The 22,000-nt window shown below is 49.9% G+C and overlaps 35 non-coding genes across 35 annotated transcripts; all 35 read right to left on the reverse strand.

Moving 5' to 3' along the window:
- Positions 1–3,089: 3,089 nt before the first annotated feature.
- Trnat-agu lies at positions 3,090–3,161 on the reverse strand. The gene has a single exon. It is a non-coding gene; the product is annotated as a tRNA-Thr (tRNA).
- Positions 3,162–3,482: 321 nt separating this feature from the next.
- On the reverse strand, positions 3,483–3,555 carry Trnak-cuu. The gene has a single exon. It is a non-coding gene; the product is annotated as a tRNA-Lys (tRNA).
- Positions 3,556–3,993: 438 nt separating this feature from the next.
- Positions 3,994–4,066, reverse strand: Trnar-ucg. Its single transcript has one exon. It is a non-coding gene; the product is annotated as a tRNA-Arg (tRNA).
- Positions 4,067–6,150: 2,084 nt separating this feature from the next.
- On the reverse strand, positions 6,151–6,222 carry Trnat-agu. Its single transcript has one exon. It is a non-coding gene; the product is annotated as a tRNA-Thr (tRNA).
- A 321-nt stretch (positions 6,223–6,543) lies between these two features.
- On the reverse strand, positions 6,544–6,616 carry Trnak-cuu. The gene has a single exon. It is a non-coding gene; the product is annotated as a tRNA-Lys (tRNA).
- A 438-nt stretch (positions 6,617–7,054) lies between these two features.
- Trnar-ucg lies at positions 7,055–7,127 on the reverse strand. The gene has a single exon. It is a non-coding gene; the product is annotated as a tRNA-Arg (tRNA).
- A 548-nt stretch (positions 7,128–7,675) lies between these two features.
- On the reverse strand, positions 7,676–7,747 carry Trnat-agu. The gene has a single exon. It is a non-coding gene; the product is annotated as a tRNA-Thr (tRNA).
- Positions 7,748–8,068: 321 nt separating this feature from the next.
- On the reverse strand, positions 8,069–8,141 carry Trnak-cuu. Its single transcript has one exon. It is a non-coding gene; the product is annotated as a tRNA-Lys (tRNA).
- Positions 8,142–8,579: 438 nt separating this feature from the next.
- Trnar-ucg lies at positions 8,580–8,652 on the reverse strand. The gene has a single exon. It is a non-coding gene; the product is annotated as a tRNA-Arg (tRNA).
- A 545-nt stretch (positions 8,653–9,197) lies between these two features.
- On the reverse strand, positions 9,198–9,269 carry Trnat-agu. The gene has a single exon. It is a non-coding gene; the product is annotated as a tRNA-Thr (tRNA).
- A 321-nt stretch (positions 9,270–9,590) lies between these two features.
- Positions 9,591–9,663, reverse strand: Trnak-cuu. Its single transcript has one exon. It is a non-coding gene; the product is annotated as a tRNA-Lys (tRNA).
- Positions 9,664–10,101: 438 nt separating this feature from the next.
- Trnar-ucg lies at positions 10,102–10,174 on the reverse strand. Its single transcript has one exon. It is a non-coding gene; the product is annotated as a tRNA-Arg (tRNA).
- Positions 10,175–10,719: 545 nt separating this feature from the next.
- Positions 10,720–10,791, reverse strand: Trnat-agu. The gene has a single exon. It is a non-coding gene; the product is annotated as a tRNA-Thr (tRNA).
- Positions 10,792–11,112: 321 nt separating this feature from the next.
- Trnak-cuu lies at positions 11,113–11,185 on the reverse strand. The gene has a single exon. It is a non-coding gene; the product is annotated as a tRNA-Lys (tRNA).
- A 438-nt stretch (positions 11,186–11,623) lies between these two features.
- On the reverse strand, positions 11,624–11,696 carry Trnar-ucg. Its single transcript has one exon. It is a non-coding gene; the product is annotated as a tRNA-Arg (tRNA).
- A 545-nt stretch (positions 11,697–12,241) lies between these two features.
- Trnat-agu lies at positions 12,242–12,313 on the reverse strand. The gene has a single exon. It is a non-coding gene; the product is annotated as a tRNA-Thr (tRNA).
- A 321-nt stretch (positions 12,314–12,634) lies between these two features.
- On the reverse strand, positions 12,635–12,707 carry Trnak-cuu. Its single transcript has one exon. It is a non-coding gene; the product is annotated as a tRNA-Lys (tRNA).
- Positions 12,708–13,145: 438 nt separating this feature from the next.
- Positions 13,146–13,218, reverse strand: Trnar-ucg. The gene has a single exon. It is a non-coding gene; the product is annotated as a tRNA-Arg (tRNA).
- A 545-nt stretch (positions 13,219–13,763) lies between these two features.
- On the reverse strand, positions 13,764–13,835 carry Trnat-agu. Its single transcript has one exon. It is a non-coding gene; the product is annotated as a tRNA-Thr (tRNA).
- Positions 13,836–14,156: 321 nt separating this feature from the next.
- Positions 14,157–14,229, reverse strand: Trnak-cuu. Its single transcript has one exon. It is a non-coding gene; the product is annotated as a tRNA-Lys (tRNA).
- A 438-nt stretch (positions 14,230–14,667) lies between these two features.
- Trnar-ucg lies at positions 14,668–14,740 on the reverse strand. Its single transcript has one exon. It is a non-coding gene; the product is annotated as a tRNA-Arg (tRNA).
- Positions 14,741–15,288: 548 nt separating this feature from the next.
- On the reverse strand, positions 15,289–15,360 carry Trnat-agu. The gene has a single exon. It is a non-coding gene; the product is annotated as a tRNA-Thr (tRNA).
- A 321-nt stretch (positions 15,361–15,681) lies between these two features.
- Positions 15,682–15,754, reverse strand: Trnak-cuu. The gene has a single exon. It is a non-coding gene; the product is annotated as a tRNA-Lys (tRNA).
- Positions 15,755–16,192: 438 nt separating this feature from the next.
- Positions 16,193–16,265, reverse strand: Trnar-ucg. Its single transcript has one exon. It is a non-coding gene; the product is annotated as a tRNA-Arg (tRNA).
- A 548-nt stretch (positions 16,266–16,813) lies between these two features.
- On the reverse strand, positions 16,814–16,885 carry Trnat-agu. Its single transcript has one exon. It is a non-coding gene; the product is annotated as a tRNA-Thr (tRNA).
- Positions 16,886–17,206: 321 nt separating this feature from the next.
- On the reverse strand, positions 17,207–17,279 carry Trnak-cuu. The gene has a single exon. It is a non-coding gene; the product is annotated as a tRNA-Lys (tRNA).
- Positions 17,280–17,717: 438 nt separating this feature from the next.
- On the reverse strand, positions 17,718–17,790 carry Trnar-ucg. The gene has a single exon. It is a non-coding gene; the product is annotated as a tRNA-Arg (tRNA).
- Positions 17,791–18,341: 551 nt separating this feature from the next.
- Positions 18,342–18,413, reverse strand: Trnat-agu. The gene has a single exon. It is a non-coding gene; the product is annotated as a tRNA-Thr (tRNA).
- A 321-nt stretch (positions 18,414–18,734) lies between these two features.
- On the reverse strand, positions 18,735–18,807 carry Trnak-cuu. Its single transcript has one exon. It is a non-coding gene; the product is annotated as a tRNA-Lys (tRNA).
- Positions 18,808–19,245: 438 nt separating this feature from the next.
- Positions 19,246–19,318, reverse strand: Trnar-ucg. The gene has a single exon. It is a non-coding gene; the product is annotated as a tRNA-Arg (tRNA).
- A 545-nt stretch (positions 19,319–19,863) lies between these two features.
- Positions 19,864–19,935, reverse strand: Trnat-agu. The gene has a single exon. It is a non-coding gene; the product is annotated as a tRNA-Thr (tRNA).
- Positions 19,936–20,256: 321 nt separating this feature from the next.
- On the reverse strand, positions 20,257–20,329 carry Trnak-cuu. Its single transcript has one exon. It is a non-coding gene; the product is annotated as a tRNA-Lys (tRNA).
- Positions 20,330–20,767: 438 nt separating this feature from the next.
- On the reverse strand, positions 20,768–20,840 carry Trnar-ucg. Its single transcript has one exon. It is a non-coding gene; the product is annotated as a tRNA-Arg (tRNA).
- Positions 20,841–21,385: 545 nt separating this feature from the next.
- Positions 21,386–21,457, reverse strand: Trnat-agu. The gene has a single exon. It is a non-coding gene; the product is annotated as a tRNA-Thr (tRNA).
- A 321-nt stretch (positions 21,458–21,778) lies between these two features.
- Positions 21,779–21,851, reverse strand: Trnak-cuu. Its single transcript has one exon. It is a non-coding gene; the product is annotated as a tRNA-Lys (tRNA).
- Between the last annotated feature and the right edge of the window lie 149 nt (positions 21,852–22,000).

Here is a 22,000-nt window from a genome sequence, read left to right on the forward strand (position 1 = left end):
GTTGGAGTGTATCCCTGTCACGAGTGCGGAGGAAGGAGCGATAGAGGCGGCGGGATTCACGGAGGAGGAGGACAGCCCGCGGAGGGAGAGTGGGACGGTGTGGGTGGATGGTTTTAGTAGGAACATGGGCCTCCACGGCGTCAGTAATTACCTGCTGAAGGAAGGACGAGGCGTGGACGATGTCATCAGGATGGCGATAGGTAAGAGGGTGGCTTTCGACCTGGGTGGAGATGGAGTCCCGGTAGGCATCCCAGTTGGCACGGCGATAGTCATGGACGACCTTGGGAGGGGGTGCAGGTTGCGGAGCCGGAGGGGGGCGGTTGGCAGACGTTATGGTGAGAAGGACAGGGAGGTGATCGCTACCTGTGGGGTCAAGGACGGCAACAGTGATACGCCCAAGGAGGTTGGCGGAGGCAATGACAACATCGGGGGTGGTGTTACTTTCGGGTCGGGTGTGCTGGGGAATGGGAACAAGGTCACCCTGGATTGTGGAGAGGAACTGATGCCACCGCCGAAGGGCAGCAGGAGTGCGGCTATGGACGTTGAGGTCGGCGGCAATCACATAGGTGGAGAAGGTGCGGTCAATGTGTGAGATGAAGTCATAAGGAAGAGGAGCAGTGGAGCGGACATAGATGGTGGCACAGGTAATGGTGATGGAGGGGAAGAAGACGCTAAGGATAAGGTGTTCAGTGGGGTCATTGAGGAGAGGTTGTGGCCGGACGGGGATATGCTTAAGGTGGCCAATCGCGACTCCACCCTGCGCACGAGGACCAGGAGCATCAGTGCGGTGGAGGAGATAGGGGGAGGTGCGGATAGAATGGTGGGGCTGGAGAAAGGTTTCGTTCAAGAGGAAGGTGTCGACATGGTGGTGGGAGAGGGTGTGCATGAGGAGGTATTTGTTGGAGCGGAAGGAGCGAATGTTCTGGAAGAGGATGCGAGACTCGTGCCGCGCCATGAAGGGAAGGAGGGGGGGGAAGAGAGGGAAGGGAAGAGACTTAAACTAGGGTGTCGAGGCGGGTGAAGGTGAAGTGGGCTTGGTTGTGGGAGTAAGTGGCGAAAGTGTTCAGGTGGAAAACAGAGCGAGCAGCAAGGGATATTTGTTGGAAGGTGTGCGGGCGCTGAAAAGGGTGAATGTTTTGAAGTACAACGGTAATGAACCGGATGATGTCCTCGGCCGTGGGGGGTGGACGGAGGGAATTGTTAGGATGGACAGGAGGATCGACGGGACGAACTGGGACTGTAAGTTCAGGGGTGGCTGGAGGGGGTTTAGCTTTACACTTGTGGGAGTATGTGGGATGGGGGCCATTGCAGGTATTACAGGAAGGAGGAGCAGCGAGGTTGGGGCAGTTCTTGAGAAAGTGGGAGGCCTTGCAATGGGGACAGGTGGGGGGGTTTTTGCAGTTGGGAGTCAGGTGGTCATTGTACATCAGGCACCATTGGCAACGGTAGGATTGGGGAGGGGATTTGGAGGATTCAACAGGGTGGCGACGGTGGTATATCAGGGCACCCTGGGTGAGGAGATGGTCTATGGACGGGGCAGACTCGGAGAATACCCGCATGAGGTAGGTGGGACCAGAGGCATTGTGGATACGGCGGGCAGAGCGGATTTCCAAGTCCGGGTGGGAGTTCAGTTCTACCAACACTTCATCCTCTGTGATCACCGGGCTGAGCTTGGTGATCACAGCGGTGTAGGTGGGGGGGCGACGGGGAGGCTGGGGCTGACGAGGAGTGGAAGCGGAAAGGAAGGGTGTCAGAGAGGCGTGGGGGCCAAACAGAACTCGTGGGAGTTTTCGCAGGAGGTCTGTGTGAAATGAAGGGGACGGGGACTTGATAAGGACTGAGTCCCTGCGGGGAATGAGTTGGGAGATGGGAGCACCAGGTAAGTACTTTCGTATTTCCTTGGTGAGGGTACGAGCGTCGAGGAACTGAGGATCGGGAGTGGACAGGACAAAGGTGTGGAGGGTGGGGGCCAAGGTAGGGGTGGCAGGAGGAGGGGTGGTGTCCATGGTGACGGCAGGGGGAGGGGGAGGTGGCGTTGATTTCTTGTGGGAAGTGGCGGGAGCAGAGTCGGTGAGGACGCGCTTTTGGGGTTTTTTGGAGACTGGAGGCTGGGAGGAGGGGAGAGGGACGGGGAGGAGAGGGAGGTGGCGGGTGGCAGATCCCTGTGGCGTAGTGGAGGCACCGGGAGAAGCAGCTGGTTCAGTGGCGGCGATGGTGGCTCGGCGCAACGTGATGCGTGCGGGAGATGCAGGAGACGAAGCGACGGGGTCGGTGAGAGAGGGGAAGCCAACCACCTGAGGGGCGGCAGCAGAGGCGGCAACAGATGCGTACGTGAGGGCGGGGGTAGGAGTGGGAGCTGTTGAGGGTGCGGAGGCTGGGGGAAGGGAGTAGAGGTGTGGGTATACAGCAGGGGAGGAGATAGGGGGGTGTGTAAGTGGGGGAAGGGAGGGGGAGGGGGAAGGAGGGAGGCCAGAGGCGGCACTCCAGGAAGTGACTGTGGGAGAGGGGGAGGGGGAGGTGTAGATGACGGTGGAGGTGGGAGTACTCATTGCAGACGAACGGCGACGGACAGACGGACGTGCAGCAGGCGGCGTCGGCGTCGGCGATGGGCAGCGTCGGACGAACAGCAGGCGGCGTCGGCGTCGGCGGCGAACAGACTGACGAACAGCAGGCGGCGGCGGCGGCGGCGGCGGCGGCGGCGGCGGCAACGGTTACGACGACGGCGATGGACAGCCAGCAGGCGGACGGACGGACGGACCGAACGAACGAACAGCGACAGCAGCGGGCAGACACACAGACAGACAGACAGACAGACAGACAGACAAACAAATAAACAAACACACACAATCTTCGAAGACGGAGATTCCACCCTGAGAGTAGCCCAGGCTTTGCAATCTGACGCTTTCGAAGGAGGGGATCCAACCCTCTAGATGAAAAGCAACAGTTTCCGGTGCCTACTTTAATAGCACCATTCGCACTATTCTTTTGCGAGAGCAATTCTTAAATACCGCACCCACTCATAATTTTTTTAATCCTTGACCACTTTTTTCGAAAGCGCTACGGTAGATGGGGCTGTTACAAAATTCATTTGCCTCCTGTGAGGATCGAACTCACGACCTCTGGTTTACTAGACCAGCGCTCTGCCACTGAGCTAAGGAGGCGCCGCCTAGCGCCTTTTTCGGGTACTTTATTCTTATGGACTAGTGAATCGGAGCCCTTCAGCTGGAAACGCACCGCATTAGCGACCATTGCTTGCATTTAGTTAGCACAGCTGCTGCTTTCCTACACATCTCACACGATATCGATGTACGCCTAAAATTCCAAAACAACACATTTATTTCATTTCAGAGTTACTTTCAGCTTCAAAAACCATTCCTCTGATATTCATACGAAGCTAGGCATCGTCGTAATCCGTTACGTTCATTACGCAAGGCTCACGAGAGGGGCGCAGGTTGCATCCGCGTAGACACAAAATTTAGCGCCGCCCAGCGTGGGGCTCTAACCCACGACCCTCAGATTAAGAGTCTCATGCTCTACCGACTGAGCTAGCCGGGCTCCACACAACGCGTTACGAGCCATACAGTATTTATGCGACCTGCGACCATCTATGGAAGATCCTTTTGACTACAGCTTATTTCCTGCTGCCACAAATGAGCTACAATCCTATTCAATGGAAAATTGTCTCCGAAAGGCATCAAATCTACTTGAAATGATACGTGGCTATCAGCACCATTATTCAACACACATGCTCGACAGTGCGCAGACGCCTGTGGCGTAGCTCTTGGGTCCTGAGTCAGATGCAGTAGTTCCAAAAGAACTCTCCTGATCGGCACTGTGCCGAAAATTTCGCTACACAACCCCTTTGTCTTGCTTGAGCTTCAGGTAGGCGCCGGTTTGCAGCCAGGAAGCGGACAGAAGCAACTTTCAACTAATTTTGTACTACTCAAACAACACAGTAAAACAGCATGCAACTTTTGCAGAACTGGAAAAACTCGACCGTGACAGGATTCGAACCTGCAATCTTCGGATCCGAAGTCCGACGCCTTATCCATTAGGCCACACGGTCACTGGCGCAATATGCTTCCCCACACACACCTCATTTTCGCCATTTGTACGCTTGCCGGAATGAATTTCCCATCTTTGACGCAATCCTCCATCTCCAATTTCAGTACTAAAAAGGCGACGCTACTTCTTGCTGTGTCCCATCGCAAGTTACATTCAAGCCCTTATGACGCTGATCAAACAAGAGGTTGCAAATCAGCTTCAATCGCTTACTGCCATCTCTGTCGGTTGCAGAAGGTACCTCACCCTATGTCATACAATGGCGAGTTGCCGCTGTTACCAAAGCGGCGGCGGCGCCGACGACGACGACGACAACCGCGAGGGTCTCTACCAGGGGTAGAAAATACATCACAAGAACTAAGTATTTCACGTCGGCATTCTCCGGAGACTGCCAAAAGCAACAGTTTTTTTTTTTTTTTTTTTTTTTTTTTCTTTATTGTATTTCAATTCCCCATCGGGGCGGGCTGGCAGCAGCATATACCGCTGCTCTTCAGCCGAAAGACATAGAACAAAACAAGAGAAGACATTTAAAAACAGCAAAGGAGAGAAGAAGGCGAACATAGATATAAAAAGGGAGAACATCATGGAAGGCAATATACAAAAAAAAACGGGGTGACTGTAAAATGGAGATAAAAAAACTGTTTAAAAGTAGCACACACAAAAAAGCCACACACTGCGACGATTAAAAGAACACAAGGCACAGTATGACTGGAGCATAAAGGTGTTGACGGATGGCATAGCACACAGCGTAACACTGACGGCGAACCTCAAGGCAGTACACAATTAAAATCACACCTCTTGACGCACACGGGAAACAGCACGAAACACAACACTGACGTGGCACACTGTTGATGAGCAATACAGAGGATCTGCCAGGTTTAAGGAGATGAGGGAGACCTGAAGAAGGGAGGGAGGGGAAGAGATGGGGGAGGGGAATGGGGGGCGCTCGGAAGAGGGCCAGGTAGGGAGGGATGTGGGAAGGAGAGAGGCAAGTATGGGGGGCAGGGTCTCAGGGGGGGGGGGGGATGGAGGAAAATCCGCTCTGGGTGAAGGAAGAAAGAGGAGAAGGGGGCCCTGGGGAGGGGAGGGGGGAACAAGGCCGGGTTATAGTTGGAAGGAAGGGTATATGTCACGGCGAAGTTCGTCATCCGGGAGGGGAAGGCGTTGGAAATTGCCCTGATGAAGGAGATGGAGGGTGTGGAGGTGGAGAGAGGGAGGGATACAGCGATAGAGGCGCGGCAACGGGCTGGGGGTGGAGAGGAAGGAGGAAACCAGAGGGTGGGGGGGATCAAGCCTGCGAACAATGTAAAGGATGCGGAGATGTTGGAGGAACAAGAGGAGGTGGGGGAAGGGGATCAGTTCATACAGGAGCCGTGTGGGGGAAGGAAGGCGGATACGGAAGGCAAGGCGGAGCGCATGGCGTTCAAGGATTTGGAGAGCCTTGTAAAAGCGGGTGGGGGCGGAGATCCAGGCGACGCTGGCATAACAGAGTATAGGACGGATGAGGGATTTGTAGGTGTGGAGGATGGTAGAAGGATGCAATCCCCATGTCCGGCCGGACAGGAGTTTCAGCAGGCGGAGGCGGGAATGGGCTTTCTGCTGGATGGTCAGGAGATGAGGGGTCCAGGTGAGGTGTCGGTCAAGGGTGAGGCCAAGGTATTTCAGGGTGGGGGTGAGTTGGATAGGACGACCATAAAGGGTGAGGTAGAAATCTTGGAGGCGAAAGGAGCGAGTGGTACGGCCTATGATGATTGCCTGGGTTTTGGAGGGGTTGAGACGGAGGAGCCACTGATTACACCAAGTGGTGAACTGGTTAAGGTGGGTTTGGAGGGTACGTTGAGACCGTTGAAGGGTAGGATAGAGAGCCAGGAAGGCGGTGTCATCAGCATATTGGAGAAGGTGAACTGGTGGGGGTGGCTTGGGCATATCAGCAAAAGCAACAGTTTCCGGTGCCTACTTTAATAGCACCATTCGCACTATTCTTTTGCGAGAGCAATTCTTAAATACCGCACCCATTCATAATTTTTTTAATCCTTGACCACTTTTTTCGAAAGCGCTACGGTAGATGGGGCTGTTACAAAATTCATTTGCCTCCTGTGAGGATCGAACTCACGACCTCTGGTTTACTAGACCAGCGCTCTGCCACTGAGCTAAGGAGGCGCCGCCTAGCGCCCTTTTCGGGTACTTTATTCTTATGGACTAGTGAATCGGAGCCCTTCAGCTGGAAACGCACCGCATTAGCGACCATTACTTGCATTTAGTTAGCACAGCTGCTGCTTTCCTACACATCTCACACGTTATCGATGTACGCCTAAAATTCCAAAACAACACATTTATTTCATTTCAGAGTTACTTTCAGCTTCAAAAACCATTCCTCTGATATTCATACGAAGCTAGGCATCGTCGTAACCCGTTACGTTCATTACGCAAGGCTCACGAGAGGGGCGCAGGTTGCATCCGCGTAGACACAAAATTTAGCGCCGCCCAGCGTGGGGCTCGAACCCACGACCCTGAGATTAAGAGTCTCATGCTCTACCGACTGAGCTAGCCGGGCTCCACACAACGCGTTACGAGCCATACAGTATTTATGCGACCTGCGACCATCTATGGAAGATCCTTTTGACTACAGCTTATTTCCTGCTGCCACAAATGAGCTACAATCCTATTCAATGGAAAATTGTCTCCGAAAGGCATCAAATCTACTTGAAATGATACGTGGCTATCAGCACCATTATTCAACACACATGCTCGACAGTGCGCAGACGCCTGTGGCGTAGCTCTTGGGTCCTGAGTCAGATGCAGTAGTTCCAAAAGAACTCTCCTGATCGGCACTGTGCCGAAAATTTCGCTACACAACCCCTTTGTCTTGCTTGAGCTTCAGGTAGGCGCCGGTTTGCAGCCAGGAAGCGGACAGCAGCAACTTTCAACTAATTTTGTACTACTCAAACAACACAGTAAAACAGCATGCAACTTTTGCAGAACTGGAAAAACTCGACCGTGACAGGATTCGAACCTGCATTCTTCGGATCCGAAGTCCGACGCCTTATCCATTAGGCCACACGGTCACTGGCGCAATATGCTTCCCCACACACACCTCATTTTCGCCATTTGTACGCTTGCCGGAATTAATTTCCCATCTTTGACGCAATCCTCCATCTCCAATTTCAGTACTAAAAAGGCGACGCTACTTCTTGCTGTGTCCCATCGCAAGTTACATTCAAGCCCTTATGACGCTGATCAAACAAGAGGTTGCAAATCAGCTTCAATCGCTTACTGCCATCTCTGTCGGTTGCAGAAGGTACCTCACCCTATGTCATACAATGGCGAGTTGCCGCTGTTACCAAAGCGGCGGCGGCGCCGACGACGACGACGACGACAACCGCGAGGGTCTCTACTAGGGGTAGAAAATACATCACAAGAACTAAGTATTTCACGTCGGCATTCTCCAGAGACTGCCAAAAGCAACAGTTTCCGGTGCCTACTTTAATAGCACCATTCGCACTATTCTTTTGCGAGAGCAATTCTTAAATACCGCACCCATTCATAATTTTTTTAATCCTTGACCACTTTTTTCGAAAGCGCTACGGTAGATGGGGCTGTTACAAAATTCATTTGCCTCCTGTGAGGATCGAACTCACGACCTCTGGTTTACTAGACCAGCGCTCTGCCACTGAGCTAAGGAGGCGCCGCCTAGCGCCCTTTTCGGGTACTTTATTCTTATGGACTAGTGAATCGGAGCCCTTCAGCTGGAAACGCACCGCATTAGCGACCATTACTTGCATTTAGTTAGCACAGCTGCTGCTTTCCTACACATCTCACACGATATCGATGTACGCCTAAAATTCCAAAACAACACATTTATTTCATTTCAGAGTTACTTTCAGCTTCAAAAACCATTCCTCTGATATTCATACGAAGCTAGGCATCGTCGTAACCCGTTACGTTCATTACGCAAGGCTCACGAGAGGGGCGCAGGTTGCATCCGCGTAGACACAAAATTTAGCGCCGCCCAGCGTGGGGCTCGAACCCACGACCCTGAGATTAAGAGTCTCATGCTCTACCGACTGAGCTAGCCGGGCTCCACACAACGCGTTACGAGCCACACAGTATTTATGCGACCTGCGACCATCTATGGAAGATCCTTTTGACTACAGCTTATTTCCTGCTGCCACAAATGAGCTACAATCCTATTCAATGGAAAATTGTCTCCGAAAGGCATCAAATCTACTTGAAATGATACGTGGCTATCAGCACCATTATTCAACACACATGCTCGACAGTGCGCAGACGCCTGTGGCGTAGCTCTTGGGTCCTGAGTCAGATGCAGTAGTTCCAAAAGAACTCTCCTGATCGGCACTGTGCCGAAAATTTCGCTACACAACCCCTTTGTCTTGCTTGAGCTTCAGGTAGGCGCCGGTTTGCAGCCAGGAAGCGGACAGCAGCAACTTTCAACTAATTTTGTACTACTCAAACAACACAGTAAAACAGCATGCAACTTTTGCAGAACTGGAAAAACTCGACCGTGACAGGATTCGAACCTGCAATCTTCGGATCCGAAGTCCGACGCCTTATCCATTAGGCCACACGGTCACTGGCGCAATATGCTTCCCCACACACATCTCATTTTCGCCATTTGTACGCTTGCCGGAATGAATTTCCCATCTTTGACGCAATCCTCCATCTCCAATTTCAGTACTAAAAAGGCGACGCTACTTCTTGCTGTGTCCCATCGCAAGTTACATTCAAGCCCTTATGACGCTGATCAAACAAGAGGTTGCAAATCAGCTTCAATCGCTTACTGCCATCTCTGTCGGTTGCAGAAGGTACCTCACCCTATGTCATACAATGGCGAGTTGCCGCTGTTACCAAAGCGGCGGCGGCGCCGACGACGACGACGACAACCGCGAGGGTCTCTACCAGGGGTAGAAAATACATCACAAGAACTAAGTATTTCACGTCGGCATTCTCCGGAGACTGCCAAAAGCAACAGTTTCCGGTGCCTACTTTAATAGCACCATTCGCACTATTCTTTTGCGAGAGCAATTCTTAAATACCGCACCAATTCATAATTTTTTTAATCCTTGACCACTTTTTTCGAAAGCGCTACGGTAGATGGGGCTGTTACAAAATTCATTTGCCTCCTGTGAGGATCGAACTCACGACCTCTGGTTTACTAGACCAGCGCTCTGCCACTGAGCTAAGTAGGCGCCGCCTAGCGCCCTTTTCGGGTACTTTATTCTTATGGACTAGTGAATCGGAGCCCTTCAGCTGGAAACGCACCGCATTAGCGACCATTACTTGCATTTAGTTAGCACAGCTGCTGCTTTCCTACACATCTCACACGATATCGATGTACGCCTAAAATTCCAAAACAACACATTTATTTCATTTCAGAGTTACTTTCAGCTTCAAAAACCATTCCTCTGATATTCATACGAAGCTAGGCATCGTCGTAACCCGTTACGTTCATTACGCAAGGCTCACGAGAGGGGCGCAGGTTGCATCCGCGTAGACACAAAATTTAGCGCCGCCCAGCGTGGGGCTCGAACCCACGACCCTGAGATTAAGAGTCTCATGCTCTACCGACTGAGCTAGCCGGGCTCCACACAACGCGTTACGAGCCATACAGTATTTATGCGACCTGCGACCATCTATGGAAGATCCTTTTGACTACAGCTTATTTCCTGCTGCCACAAATGAGCTACAATCCTATTCAATGGAAAATTGTCTCCGAAAGGCATCAAATCTACTTGAAATGATACGTGGCTATCAGCACCATTATTCAACACACATGCTCGACAGTGCGCAGACGCCTGTGGCGTAGCTCTTGGGTCCTGAGTCAGATGCAGTAGTTCCAAAAGAACTCTCCTGATCGGCACTGTGCCGAAAATTTCGCTACACAACCCCTTTGTCTTGCTTGAGCTTCAGGTAGGCGCCGGTTTGCAGCCAGGAAGCGGACAGCAGCAACTTTCAACTAATTTTGTACTACTCAAACAACACAGTAAAACAGCATGCAACTTTTGCAGAACTGGAAAAACTCGACCGTGACAGGATTCGAACCTGCAATCTTCGGATCCGAAGTCCGACGCCTTATCCATTAGGCCACACGGTCACTGGCGCAATATGCTTCCCCACACACACCTCATTTTCGCCATTTGTACGCTTGCCGGAATGAATTTCCCATCTTTGACGCAATCCTCCATCTCCAATTTCAGTACTAAAAAGGCGACGCTACTTCTTGCTGTGTCCCATCGCAAGTTACATTCAAGCCCTTATGACGCTGATCAAACAAGAGGTTGCAAATCAGCTTCAATCGCTTACTGCCATCTCTGTCGGTTGCAGAAGGTACCTCACCCTATGTCATACAATGGCGAGTTGCCGCTGTTACCAAAGCGGCGGCGGCGCCGACGACGACGACGACAACCGCGAGGGTCTCTACCAGGGGTAGAAAATACATCACAAGAACTAAGTATTTCACGTCGGCATTCTCCGGAGACTGCCAAAAGCAACAGTTTCCGGTGCCTACTTTAATAGCACCATTCGCACTATTCTTTTGCGAGAGCAATTCTTAAATACCGCACCCATTCATAATTTTTTTAATCCTTGACCACTTTTTTCGAAAGCGCTACGGTAGATGGGGCTGTTACAAAATTCATTTGCCTCCTGTGAGGATCGAACTCACGACCTCTGGTTTACTAGACCAGCACTCTGCCACTGAGCTAAGGAGGCGCCGCCTAGCGCCTTTTTCGGGTACTTTATTCTTATGGACTAGTGAATCGGAGCCCTTCAGCTGGAAACGCACCGCATTAGCGACCATTACTTGCATTTAGTTAGCACAGCTGCTGCTTTCCTACACATCTCACACGATATCGATGTACGCCTAAAATTCCAAAACAACACATTTATTTCATTTCAGAGTTACTTTCAGCTTCAAAAACCATTCCTCTGATATTCATACGAAGCTAGGCATCGTCGTAACCCGTTACGTTCATTACGCAAGGCTCACGAGAGGGGCGCAGGTTGCATCCGCGTAGACACAAAATTTAGCGCCGCCCAGCGTGGGGCTCGAACCCACGACCCTGAGATTAAGAGTCTCATGCTCTACCGACTGAGCTAGCCGGGCTCCACACAACGCGTTACGAGCCACACAGTATTTATGCGACCTGCGACCATCTATGGAAGATCCTTTTGACTACAGCTTATTTCCTGCTGCCACAAATGAGCTACAATCCTATTCAATGGAAAATTGTCTCCGAAAGGCATCAAATCTACTTGAAATGATACGTGGCTATCAGCACCATTATTCAACACACATGCTCGACAGTGCGCAGACGCCTGTGGCGTAGCTCTTGGGTCCTGAGTCAGATGCAGTAGTTCCAAAAGAACTCTCCTGATCGGCACTGTGCCGAAAATTTCGCTACACAACCCCTTTGTCTTGCTTGAGCTTCAGGTAGGCGCCGGTTTGCAGCCAGGAAGCGGACAGCAGCAACTTTCAACTAATTTTGTACTACTCAAACAACACAGTAAAACAGCATGCAACTTTTGCAGAACTGGAAAAACTCGACCGTGACAGGATTCGAACCTGCAATCTTCGGATCCGAAGTCCGACGCCTTATCCATTAGGCCACACGGTCACTGGCGCAATATGCTTCCCCACACACATCTCATTTTCGCCATTTGTACGCTTGCCGGAATGAATTTCCCATCTTTGACGCAATCCTCCATCTCCAATTTCAGTACTAAAAAGGCGACGCTACTTCTTGCTGTGTCCCATCGCAAGTTACATTCAAGCCCTTATGACGCTGATCAAACAAGAGGTTGCAAATCAGCTTCAATCGCTTACTGCCATCTCTGTCGGTTGCAGAAGGTACCTCACCCTATGTCATACAATGGCGAGTTGCCGCTGTTACCAAAGCGGCGGCGGCGCCGACGACGACGACGACAACCGCGAGGGTCTCTACCAGGGGTAGAAAATACATCACAAGAACTAAGTATTTCACGTCGGCATTCTCCGGAGACTGCCAAAAGCAACAGTTTCCGGTGCCTACTTTAATAGCACCATTCGCACTATTCTTTTGCGAGAGCAATTCTTAAATACCGCACCAATTCATAATTTTTTTAATCCTTGACCACTTTTTTCGAAAGCGCTACGGTAGATGGGGCTGTTACAAAATTCATTTGCCTCCTGTGAGGATCGAACTCACGACCTCTGGTTTACTAGACCAGCGCTCTGCCACTGAGCTAAGTAGGCGCCGCCTAGCGCCCTTTTCGGGTACTTTATTCTTATGGACTAGTGAATCGGAGCCCTTCAGCTGGAAACGCACCGCATTAGCGACCATTACTTGCATTTAGTTAGCACAGCTGCTGCTTTCCTACACATCTCACACGATATCGATGTACGCCTAAAATTCCAAAACAACACATTTATTTCATTTCAGAGTTACTTTCAGCTTCAAAAACCATTCCTCTGATATTCATACGAAGCTAGGCATCGTCGTAACCCGTTACGTTCATTACGCAAGGCTCACGAGAGGGGCGCAGGTTGCATCCGCGTAGACACAAAATTTAGCGCCGCCCAGCGTGGGGCTCGAACCCACGACCCTGAGATTAAGAGTCTCATGCTCTACCGACTGAGCTAGCCGGGCTCCACACAACGCGTTACGAGCCATACAGTATTTATGCGACCTGCGACCATCTATGGAAGATCCTTTTGACTACAGCTTATTTCCTGCTGCCACAAATGAGCTACAATCCTATTCAATGGAAAATTGTCTCCGAAAGGCATCAAATCTACTTGAAATGATACGTGGCTATCAGCACCATTATTCAACACACATGCTCGACAGTGCGCAGACGCCTGTGGCGTAGCTCTTGGGTCCTGAGTCAGATGCAGTAGTTCCAAAAGAACTCTCCTGATCGGCACTGTGCCGAAAATTTCGCTACACAACCCCTTTGTCTTGCTTGAGCTTCAGGTAGACGCCGGTTTGCAGCCAGGAAGCGGACAGCAGCAACTTTCAACTAATTTTGTACTACTCAAACAACACAGTAAAACAGCATGCAACTTTTGCAGAACTGGAAAAACTCGACCGTGACAGGATTCGAACCTGCAATCTTCGGATCCGAAGTCCGACGCCTTATCCATTAGGCCACACGGTCACTGGCGCAATATGCTTCCCCACACACACCTCATTTTCGCCATTTGTACGCTTGCCGGAATGAATTTCCCATCTTTGACGCAATCCTCCATCTCCAATTTCAGTACTAAAAAGGCGACGCTACTTCTTGCTGTGTCCCATCGCAAGTTACATTCAAGCCCTTATGACGCTGATCAAACAAGAGGTTGCAAATCAGCTTCAATCGCTTACTGCCATCTCTGTCGGTTGCAGAAGGTACCTCACCCTATGTCATACAATGGCGAGTTGCCGCTGTTACCAAAGCGGCGGCGGCGCCGACGACGACGACGACAACCGCGAGGGTCTCTACCAGGGGTAGAAAATACATCACAAGAACTAAGTATTTCACGTCGGCATTCTCCGGAGACTGCCAAAAGCAACAGTTTCCGGTGCCTACTTTAATAGCACCATTCGCACTATTCTTTTGCGAGAGCAATTCTTAAATACCGCACCAATTCATAATTTTTTTAATCCTTGACCACTTTTTTCGAAAGCGCTACGGTAGATGGGGCTGTTACAAAATTCATTTGCCTCCTGTGAGGATCGAACTCACGACGTCTGGTTTACTAGACCAGCGCTCTGCCACTGAGCTAAGGAGGCGCCGCCTAGCGCCCTTTTCGGGTACTTTATTCTTATGGACTAGTGAATCGGAGCCCTTCAGCTGGAAACGCACCGCATTAGCGACCATTACTTGCATTTAGTTAGCACAGCTGCTGCTTTCCTACACATCTCACACGATATCGATGTACGCCTAAAATTCCAAAACAACACATTTATTTCATTTCAGAGTTACTTTCAGCTTCAAAAACCATTCCTCTGATATTCATACGAAGCTAGGCATCGTCGTAACCCGTTACGTTCATTACGCAAGGCTCACGAGAGGGGCGCAGGTTGCATCCGCGTAGACACAAAATTTAGCGCCGCCCAGCGTGGGGCTCGAACCCACGACCCTGAGATTAAGAGCCTCATGCTCTACCGACTGAGCTAGCCGGGCTCCACACAACGCGTTACGAGCCACACAGTATTTATGCGACCTGCGACCATCTATGGAAGATCCTTTTGACTACAGCTTATTTCCTGCTGCCACAAATGAGCTACAATCCTATTCAATGGAAAATTGTCTCCGAAAGGCATCAAATCTACTTGAAATGATACGTGGCTATCAGCACCATTATTCAACACACATGCTCGACAGTGCGCAGACGCCTGTGGCGTAGCTCTTGGGTCCTGAGTCAGATGCAGTAGTTCCAAAAGAACTCTCCTGATCGGCACTGTGCCGAAAATTTCGCTACACAACCCCTTTGTCTTGCTTGAGCTTCAGGTAGGCGCCGGTTTGCAGCCAGGAAGCGGACAGCAGCAACTTTCAACTAATTTTGTACTACTCAAACAACACAGTAAAACAGCATGCAACTTTTGCAGAACTGGAAAAACTCGACCGTGACAGGATTCGAACCTGCAATCTTCGGATCCGAAGTCCGACGCCTTATCCATTAGGCCACACGGTCACTGGCGCAATATGCTTCCCCACACACATCTCATTTTCGCCATTTGTACGCTTGCCGGAATGAATTTCCCATCTTTGACGCAATCCTCCATCTCCAATTTCAGTACTAAAAAGGCGACGCTACTTCTTGCTGTGTCCCATCGCAAGTTACATTCAAGCCCTTATGACGCTGATCAAACAAGAGGTTGCAAATCAGCTTCAATCGCTTACTGCCATCTCTGTCGGTTGCAGAAGGTACCTCACCCTATGTCATACAATGGCGAGTTGCCGCTGTTACCAAAGCGGCGGCGGCGCCGACGACGACGACGACGACAACCGCGAGGGTCTCTACCAGGGGTAGAAAATACATCACAAGAACTAAGTATTTCACGTCGGCATTCTCCGGAGACTGCCAAAAGCAACAGTTTCCGGTGCCTACTTTAATAGCACCATTCGCACTATTCTTTTGCGAGAGCAATTCTTAAATACCGCACCAATTCATAATTTTTTTAATCCTTGACCACTTTTTTCGAAAGCGCTACGGTAGATGGGGCTGTTACAAAATTCATTTGCCTCCTGTGAGGATCGAAATCACGACGTCTGGTTTACTAGATCAGCGCTCTGCCACTGAGCTAAGGAGGCGCCGCCTAGCGCCCTTTTCGGGTACTTTATTCTTATGGACTAGTGAATCGGAGCCCTTCAGCTGGAAACGCACCGCATTAGCGACCATTACTTGCATTTAGTTAGCACAGCTGCTGCTTTCCTACACATCTCACACGATATCGATGTACGCCTAAAATTCCAAAACAACACATTTATTTCATTTCAGAGTTACTTTCAGCTTCAAAAACCATTCCTCTGATATTCATACGAAGCTAGGCATCGTCGTAACCCGTTACGTTCATTACGCAAGGCTCACGAGAGGGGCGCAGGTTGCATCCGCGTAGACACAAAATTTAGCGCCGCCCAGCGTGGGGCTCGAACCCACGACCCTGAGATTAAGAGTCTCATGCTCTACCGACTGAGCTAGCCGGGCTCCACACAACGCGTTACGAGCCACACAGTATTTATGCGACCTGCGACCATCTATGGAAGATCCTTTTGACTACAGCTTATTTCCTGCTGCCACAAATGAGCTACAATCCTATTCAATGGAAAATTGTCTCCGAAAGGCATCAAATCTACTTGAAATGATACGTGGCTATCAGCACCATTATTCAACACACATGCTCGACAGTGCGCAGACGCCTGTGGCGTAGCTCTTGGGTCCTGAGTCAGATGCAGTAGTTCCAAAAGAACTCTCCTGATCGGCACTGTGCCGAAAATTTCGCTACACAACCCCTTTGTCTTGCTTGAGCTTCAGGTAGGCGCCGGTTTGCAGCCAGGAAGCGGACAGCAGCAACTTTCAACTAATTTTGTACTACTCAAACAACACAGTAAAACAGCATGCAACTTTTGCAGAACTGGAAAAACTCGACCGTGACAGGATTCGAACCTGCAATCTTCGGATCCGAAGTCCGACGCCTTATCCATTAGGCCACACGGTCACTGGCGCAATATGCTTCCCCACACACATCTCATTTTCGCCATTTGTACGCTTGCCGGAATGAATTTCCCATCTTTGACGCAATCCTCCATCTCCAATTTCAGTACTAAAAAGGCGACGCTACTTCTTGCTGTGTCCCATCGCAAGTTACATTCAAGCCCTTATGACGCTGATCAAACAAGAGGTTGCAAATCAGCTTCAATCGCTTACTGCCATCTCTGTCGGTTGCAGAAGGTACCTCACCCTATGTCATACAATGGCGAGTTGCCGCTGTTACCAAAGCGGCGGCGGCGCCGACGACGACGACGACGACAACCGCGAGGGTCTCTACCAGGGGTAGAAAATACATCACAAGAACTAAGTATTTCACGTCGGCATTCTCCGGAGACTGCCAAAAGCAACAGTTTCCGGTGCCTACTTTAATAGCACCATTCGCACTATTCTTTTGCGAGAGCAATTCTTAAATACCGCACCAATTCATAATTTTTTTAATCCTTGACCACTTTTTTCGAAAGCGCTACGGTAGATGGGGCTGTTACAAAATTCATTTGCCTCCTGTGAGGATCGAACTCACGACCTCTGGTTTACTAGACCAGCGCTCTGCCACTGAGCTAAGGAGGCGCCGCCTAGCGCCCTTTTCGGGTACTTTATTCTTATGGACTAGTGAATCGGAGCCCTTCAGCTGGAAACGCACCGCATTAGCGACCATTACTTGCATTTAGTTAGCACAGCTGCTGCTTTCCTACACATCTCACACGATATCGATGTACGCCTAAAATTCCAAAACAACACATTTATTTCATTTCAGAGTTACTTTCAGCTTCAAAAACCATTCCTCTGATATTCATACGAAGCTAGGCATCGTCGTAACCCGTTACGTTCATTACGCAAGGCTCACGAGAGGGGCGCAGGTTGCATCCGCGTAGACACAAAATTTAGCGCCGCCCAGCGTGGGGCTCGAACCCACGACCCTGAGATTAAGAGTCTCATGCTCTACCGACTGAGCTAGCCGGGCTCCACACAACGCGTTACGAGCCATACAGTATTTATGCGACCTGCGACCATCTATGGAAGATCCTTTTGACTACAGCTTATTTCCTGCTGCCACAAATGAGCTACAATCCTATTCAATGGAAAATTGTCTCCGAAAGGCATCAAATCTACTTGAAATGATACGTGGCTATCAGCACCATTATTCAACACACATGCTCGACAGTGCGCAGACGCCTGTGGCGTAGCTCTTGGGTCCTGAGTCAGATGCAGTAGTTCCAAAAGAACTCTCCTGATCGGCACTGTGCCGAAAATTTCGCTACACAACCCCTTTGTCTTGCTTGAGCTTCAGGTAGGCGCCGGTTTGCAGCCAGGAAGCGGACAGCAGCAACTTTCAACTAATTTTGTACTACTCAAACAACACAGTAAAACAGCATGCAACTTTTGCAGAACTGGAAAAACTCGACCGTGACAGGATTCGAACCTGCAATCTTCGGATCCGAAGTCCGACGCCTTATCCATTAGGCCACACGGTCACTGGCGCAATATGCTTCCCCACACACACCTCATTTTCGCCATTTGTACGCTTGCCGGAATGAATTTCCCATCTTTGACGCAATCCTCCATCTCCAATTTCAGTACTAAAAAGGCGACGCTACTTCTTGCTGTGTCCCATCGCAAGTTACATTCAAGCCCTTATGACGCTGATCAAACAAGAGGTTGCAAATCAGCTTCAATCGCTTACTGCCATCTCTGTCGGTTGCAGAAGGTACCTCACCCTATGTCATACAATGGCGAGTTGCCGCTGTTACCAAAGCGGCGGCGGCGCCGACGACGACGACGACGACGACAACCGCGAGGGTCTCTACCAGGGGTAGAAAATACATCACAAGAACTAAGTATTTCACGTCGGCATTCTCCGGAGACTGCCAAAAGCAACAGTTTCCGGTGCCTACTTTAATAGCACCATTCGCACTATTCTTTTGCGAGAGCAATTCTTAAATACCGCACCAATTCATAATTTTTTTAATCCTTGACCACTTTTTTCGAAAGCGCTACGGTAGATGGGGCTGTTACAAAATTCATTTGCCTCCTGTGAGGATCGAACTCACGACCTCTGGTTTACTAGACCAGCGCTCTGCCACTGAGCTAAGGAGGCGCCGCCTAGCGCCCTTTTCGGGTACTTTATTCTTATGGACTAGTGAATCGGAGCCCTTCAGCTGGAAACGCACCGCATTAGCGACCATTACTTGCATTTAGTTAGCACAGCTGCTGCTTTCCTACACATCTCACACGATATCGATGTACGCCTAAAATTCCAAAACAACACATTTATTTCATTTCAGAGTTACTTTCAGCTTCAAAAACCATTCCTCTGATATTCATACGAAGCTAGGCATCGTCGTAACCCGTTACGTTCATTACGCAAGGCTCACGAGAGGGGCGCAGGTTGCATCCGCGTAGACACAAAATTTAGCGCCGCCCAGCGTGGGGCTCGAACCCACGACCCTGAGATTAAGAGTCTCATGCTCTACCGACTGAGCTAGCCGGGCTCCACACAACGCGTTACGAGCCACACAGTATTTATGCGACCTGCGACCATCTATGGAAGATCCTTTTGACTACAGCTTATTTCCTGCTGCCACAAATGAGCTACAATCCTATTCAATGGAAAATTGTCTCCGAAAGGCATCAAATCTACTTGAAATGATACGTGGCTATCAGCACCATTATTCAACACACATGCTCGACAGTGCGCAGACGCCTGTGGCGTAGCTCTTGGGTCCTGAGTCAGATGCAGTAGTTCCAAAAGAACTCTCCTGATCGGCACTGTGCCGAAAATTTCGCTACACAACCCCTTTGTCTTGCTTGAGCTTCAGGTAGGCGCCGGTTTGCAGCCAGGAAGCGGACAGCAGCAACTTTCAACTAATTTTGTACTACTCAAACAACACAGTAAAACAGCATGCAACTTTTGCAGAACTGGAAAAACTCGACCGTGACAGGATTCGAACCTGCAATCTTCGGATCCGAAGTCCGACGCCTTATCCATTAGGCCACACGGTCACTGGCGCAATATGCTTCCCCACACACATCTCATTTTCGCCATTTGTACGCTTGCCGGAATGAATTTCCCATCTTTGACGCAATCCTCCATCTCCAATTTCAGTACTAAAAAGGCGACGCTACTTCTTGCTGTGTCCCATCGCAAGTTACATTCAAGCCCTTATGACGCTGATCAAACAAGAGGTTGCAAATCAGCTTCAATCGCTTACTGCCATCTCTGTCGGTTGCAGAAGGTACCTCACCCTATGTCATACAATGGCGAGTTGCCGCTGTTACCAAAGCGGCGGCGGCGCCGACGACGACGACGACAACCGCGAGGGTCTCTACCAGGGGTAGAAAATACATCACAAGAACTAAGTATTTCACGTCGGCATTCTCCGGAGACTGCCAAAAGCAACAGTTTCCGGTGCCTACTTTAATAGCACCATTCGCACTATTCTTTTGCGAGAGCAATTCTTAAATACCGCTCCAATTCATAATTTTTTTAATCCTTGACCACTTTTTTCGAAAGCGCTACGGTAGATGGGGCTGTTACAAAATTCATTTGCCTCCTGTGAGGATCGAACTCACGACCTCTGGTTTACTAGACCAGCGCTCTGCCACTGAGCTAAGGAGGCGCCGCCTAGCGCCCTTTTCGGGTTCTTTATTCTTATGGACTAGTGAATCGGAGCCCTTCAGCTGGAAACGCACCGCATTAGCGACCATTACTTGCATTTAGTTAGCACAGCTGCTGCTTTCCTACACATCTCACACGATATCGATGTACGCCTAAAATTCCAAAACAACACATTTATTTCATTTCAGAGTTACTTTCAGCTTCAAAAACCATTCCTCTGATATTCATACGAAGCTAGGCATCGTCGTAACCCGTTACGTTCATTACGCAAGGCTCACGAGAGGGGCGCAGGTTGCATCCGCGTAGACACAAAATTTAGCGCCGCCCAGCGTGGGGCTCGAACCCACGACCCTGAGATTAAGAGTCTCATGCTCTACCGACTGAGCTAGCCGGGCTCCACACAACGCGTTACGAGCCATACAGTATTTATGCGACCTGCGACCATCTATGGAAGATCCTTTTGACTACAGCTTATTTCCTGCTGCCACAAATGAGCTACAATCCTATTCAATGGAAAATTGTCTCCGAAAGGCATCAAATCTACTTGAAATGATACGTGGCTATCAGCACCATTATTCAACACACATGCTCGACAGTGCGCAGACGCCTGTGGCGTAGCTCTTGGGTCCTGAGTCAGATGCAGTAGTTCCAAAAGAACTCTCCTGATCGGCACTGTGCCGAAAATTTCGCTACACAACCCCTTTGTCTTGCTTGAGCTTCAGGTAGGCGCCGGTTTGCAGCCAGGAAGCGGACAGCAGCAACTTTCAACTAATTTTGTACTACTCAAACAACACAGTAAAACAGCATGCAACTTTTGCAGAACTGGAAAAACTCGACCGTGACAGGATTCGAACCTGCAATCTTCGGATCCGAAGTCCGACGCCTTATCCATTAGGCCACACGGTCACTGGCGCAATATGCTTCCCCACACACACCTCATTTTCGCCATTTGTACGCTTGCCGGAATGAATTTCCCATCTTTGACGCAATCCTCCATCTCCAATTTCAGTACTAAAAAGGCGACGCTACTTCTTGCTGTGTCCCATCGCAAGTTACATTCAAGCCCTTATGACGCTGATCAAACAAGAGGTTGCAAATCAGCTTCAATCGCTTACTGCCATCTCTGTCGGTTGCAGAAGGTACCTCACCCTATGTCATACAATGGCGAGTTGCCGCTGTTACCAAAGCGGCGGCGGCGCCGACGACGACGACGACAACCGCGAGGGTCTCTACCAGGGGTAGAAAATACATCACAAGAACTAAGTATTTCACGTCGGCATTCTCCGGAGACTGCCAAAAGCAACAGTTTCCGGTGCCTACTTTAATAGCACCATTCGCACTATTCTTTTGCGAGAGCAATTCTTAAATACCGCTCCAATTCATAATTTTTTTAATCCTTGACCACTTTTTTCGAAAGCGCTACGGTAGATGGGGCTGTTACAAAATTCATTTGCCTCCTGTGAGGATCGAACTCACGACCTCTGGTTTACTAGACCAGCGCTCTGCCACTGAGCTAAGGAGGCGCCGCCTAGCGCCCTTTTCGGGTACTTTATTCTTATGGACTAGTGAATCGGAGCCCTTCAGCTGGAAACGCACCGCATTAGCGACCATTACTTGCATTTAGTTAGCACAGCTGCTGCTTTCCTACACATCTCACACGATATCGATGTACGCCTAAAATTCCAAAACAACACATTTATTTCATTTCAGAGTTACTTTCAGCTTCAAAAACCATTCCTCTGATATTCATACGAAGCTAGGCATCGTCGTAACCCGTTACGTTCATTACGCAAGGCTCACGAGAGGGGCGCAGGTTGCATCCGCGTAGACACAAAATTTAGCGCCGCCCAGCGTGGGGCTCGAACCCACGACCCTGAGATTAAGAGTCTCATGCTCTACCGACTGAGCTAGCCGGGCTCCACACAACGCGTTACGAGCCATACAGTATTTATGCGACCTGCGACCATCTATGGAAGATCCTTTTGACTACAGCTTATTTCCTGCTGCCACAAATGAGCTACAATCCTATTCAATGGAAAATTGTCTCCGAAAGGCATCAAATCTAC

The sequence above is a fragment of the Schistocerca piceifrons genome, unplaced genomic scaffold (genome assembly GCF_021461385.2).
Source record: "Schistocerca piceifrons isolate TAMUIC-IGC-003096 unplaced genomic scaffold, iqSchPice1.1 HiC_scaffold_1772, whole genome shotgun sequence".
Taxonomy (NCBI): Eukaryota; Metazoa; Arthropoda; class Insecta; order Orthoptera; family Acrididae; genus Schistocerca; species Schistocerca piceifrons.